Source organism: Rhinopithecus bieti, unplaced genomic scaffold (assembly GCF_001698545.2).
Source record: "Rhinopithecus bieti isolate Rb0 unplaced genomic scaffold, ASM169854v2 scaffold_32264, whole genome shotgun sequence".
Taxonomy (NCBI): Eukaryota; Metazoa; Chordata; class Mammalia; order Primates; family Cercopithecidae; genus Rhinopithecus; species Rhinopithecus bieti.
Window position 1 is genome coordinate 36,715 of NW_016813984.1, and position 4,208 is coordinate 40,922.

Sequence of the window (4,208 nt, forward strand, 5' to 3'; positions counted from 1 at the left end):
TTTTTTTGAGACTGAAGTCTCACTCTGTCAGCCACTGGATTGCAGTGGCACGATCTTGGCTCACTGCAACCTCCACCTCTTGAGTTGAAGCAATTTTCCTGGCTCAGCCTCCTGAGTAGCTGGGATTACAGGTGTGCACTATCACACCTGGCTAATTTTTATATTTTTTGATTTTTTGTTGTTGGGTTTTTTTTTTTTTTTTTTGAGATGGAGTTTGACTCTTGTTGCCCAGGCTGGAGTGCAATGCAGCGATCTCGACTCACTGCAACCTCTACCTTCACTATTATAAACAATGTTGCTGTGAACATTTATGTGCGAGTCTTTGTGTGGGTATATATCATCATTTCTCTGGGTCAATATCCAGAAGTGGAATTGCTGTATTGTATGGTAAAATTATGTTATTCTTTTTTGAGACAGCGTCTCACTCTGTTGCCTAGGCTGGGGTGCAGTGGCAAGATCATAGCCTACTGTAGTCTTGAACTCTTGGGCTCGAGCAATCCTCCCTCCTCATTCTCCCAAAGTGCTGGGATTACAAGCATGAGCTACCATACCAGGCAGTTAATTTATGTTTAATTTTTTTTTTTTTTTTTTTGAGACGGAGTCTCGCTCTGTCGCCCGGGCTGGAGTGCAGTGGCCGGATCTCAGCTCATTGCAAGCTCCGCCTCCCGGGTTTACGCCATTCTCCTGCCTCAGCCTCCCGAGTAGCTGGGACTACAGGCGCCCGCCACCTTGCCTGGCTTGTTTTTTGTATTTTTTAGTAGAGACGGGGTTTCACCGTGTTAGCCAGGATGGTCTCTATCTCCTGACCTCGTGATCCGCCCGTCTCGGCCTCCCAAAGTGCTGGGATTACAGGCTTGAGCCACCGCGCCCGGCCAATTTATGTTTAATTTTTAAAGAAAACTGCCAGACTCTTTTGAAAAGTGGCCCTATCATTTAAAATTCCCATTAGCAGTGTAGAGAATTCCATTTTCTTCACATTATTGCCCACACTTGGTATTGTCTGACTTTTTGATTATAGTCATTCTAGTGGGTGTGAAGTAGTATCTCATTGTGGTTTTAATTTCCATTTTCCTAATAATTAATGATGTTGATCATCTTTTCATGTGCATATTAGTCACTTGCATATTTTCTTTGCTGGTATGTCCATCCATTCTTTTGTCTTAAAATTGAGTTTTAAAATTGTTGATTTGAAGAAGTTCTTTATATATTCTAGATACTAGTCATTTGTTAAATATATGACTTGAAAATATTTTCCCCCATTCTGTGGCTTATCTTTTCATTTTCTTTTAAAAAACATTTTTAAATTTATTTTATTTTTTAGAGGTGAGGCCTCACTCTGTTGTTCAGGCTGGAGTACAGTGGCATCTTTTTAGCTTGCTGTATCCTTGAAGTCCTGGGCTAAAGTGATCCTCCTGCCTTAGCCTCCCAAGCAGTTGAGACTACAGGCACATGCCACTATGGCTGGTTAATTTTAAAATTTTTGTAGAGATATGTCCTCTCCATTTTGCCTAGGATGATCTTGAACTGCTGGCCTTAAGCATTCTCTCTCCTAGGACTCCCAAAGTGCTGAGATTACAGGCATGAGCCAAGACAACCTGGCCCTTTTCATTTTCTTAATGGCGTCTTTTGAAGTGCAGAAGGTTCTTCCTTTCTTCCTTTCTTCCTTTCTTTCTTTCGAGACAGAATCTCCGTCTGTTGCCCAGGCTGGAGTGTAGTGGCACAATCTTGGCTCACTGCAACCTCTGCCTCCCAGGTTCAAGCGATTCTTCTGCCTCAGCCTCCCTAGTAGCTGGGACTACAGGCATGTGCCACCACACCTGGCTAGTTTTTGTATACCTACTAGAGACAGGGTTTCGCCATATTGGCTAGGCTGGTCTCGAACTCCTGATCTCGTGATCCACCCACCTTGGCCACCTAAAGTGCTGGGATTACAGGCGTGAGCCACCGCACCTGGCCAAAATAATTTTTTGCTTTTAATTTTTGTGGGTACATAGTAGGTATATATATTTATGGAGTACATGAGGTATTTTAATACAGGCATGTAATACATAATAATCACATCAGGGTAAATGGGATATCCATCACCTCAAGCATTTATTCTTTGTGTTACAAACAAACCAGTTATACCCTTTGAGTTATTTTTAAATATACTATAAAGTTATTATTGATTATAATCACCCTGTTGCACTACCAGATACAAGATTTTATTCATTTTTTCTAAATATTTTTTGTACCCATTAACAATCCCCATTTTCCCCCCATCCCTCCACTATCATTCCCAGCCTCTGGTAACCATCCTTCCACCCTCTATTTCCATGAGTTCAATTCTTTTTATTTTTAGCTCCCACAAATAAGTGAGAACATGCAAAGTTTGTCTTTCTGTGCCTGGCTTATTTTAGTTAGTGACTTTCAGTTCCATCCATGTTGCTGCAAATGACAGGCTCTGAATCACACTCCATTGTGTATATGTACCACATTTTCTTTATCCATTCATCTATTAATGAAAACTTGGGTTGCTTCCTGATACAGTTTGGCTCCGTGTCCCCACCCAGGTCTTACCTTGAATTGTAATAATCCCCATGTGTCAAGGGCAGGACTAGGTGGAGATAATTGGATCATGGGGGCAGTTTCCCCCATGCCGTTCTAGTGATAATGAGTGAGTCTCATGTGTTCCAATGGTTTTATAAGCGTCTGACATTTCCTCTGGTTGCACTCACTCCATCCTGCCGCCCTGTGAAGAAGGCACCTGCTTCTCCTTTGCCTTGTGCCATGATTGTATGTTTCCTGAGGTGTCCCCAGCCATGTGGAACTGTAAGTCAATTAAACCTCTTTCCTTTATAAATTACCCAGTCTCTGGTATTTCTTCATAGCAGTGTGAGGATGGACTAATACTCTTCCAAATCTTGGGTACTGTGAATAGTGCTGCAATAAATATGAAAGTGCAGATATATCTTTGATATACTGATTTCCTTTCTTTGGGGTATATGCTTAGCTGCAGAATTGCTGGATTGTGTGGGACCTATATTTTAAGTTTTTTGAGGAATCTCGAAATTGTTCCCCATAGTGGTTTTACTAAATTACATTTCTACCAACAGTGTACAAGGTTCCCCCTTTCTCCACATCTTCAATAACATTTGTTATTGCTTGTCTTTTGAATAGAAACCTTTTTAACTGGGGTGAGATAATATTTCCTTGTAGTATTGATTTGCATTTATCTGATGATCAGTGATGTTGAGCACCTTTTCATAAACCTGTTTGCTATTTGTATGTCTTCTTTTAGTAATATCTATTCAGATCTTTTGCCCATTTTTGATTGAATTATTAGATTGTTTCCTGTAAAGTCATTTGAGTTCATTATATATTCTTGTTATTAATTCCTTATCAGATGGGTAGTTTGCAAATATTTTCTCTCATTCTGTGGGTTGCCTCTTCACTTTGTTGTTGTTTGTGTCTTTTGCTGTGCAGAAGTTCTTAACTTGATGTGATCCCATTTGTCCATTTTTGCTTTGGTTGCCTGTGCTTGTGGGGTATTACTCAAGAAATCTTTACCCACTGCCCAGTGTTTTCTTTTAGTAGTTTCATCATTTGAGGTCCTAGATTTAAGTCTAGATTTAAGAGTTTTCTCAATGTTTTCTTTTAGTAGTTTCATGGTTTGAGGTCCTAGATTTAGGTCTTTAATCCATCTTGATTTTTGTATATGGCTAGAGATACAGGTCTAGTTTCATTCTTCCGCATGTGGATATTCCATTTTCCCAGCACTATTTATTGAAGATTGTCTTTTCATCAATGTTCTTGGCATCTTTGTTGAAAAGGAGTTCACTGGAGATGTATAAATTTGCTTCTGGGCTCTCCATCTTGTTCCATTGGTCTATGTGTCTGTTTTCATTCCAGTATTACACTGTTTTGGATACTATAACTCTGTGGTATAATTCGAAATCAGGTAATGTGATTCTTCCAGCTTTCTTCTTTTTGCTCAGGATAGCTTTGGCTAATCTAGGTCTTTTGTGTTCCATATAAATTTTAGGATTCATTTTTCCATTTCTGTGAAGAATGTAATTGGTGTTTTTATAGGGATGGCATTGAATCAGTAGATTGCTTTGGGTTGTACGGACATTTTAACAATATTGATTCTTCCAATCCATGAACATGGAATATCTTTCTATTATTTTGTGTCCTCTTTAGTTTCTTTCATCAATGTTTCATAGTTT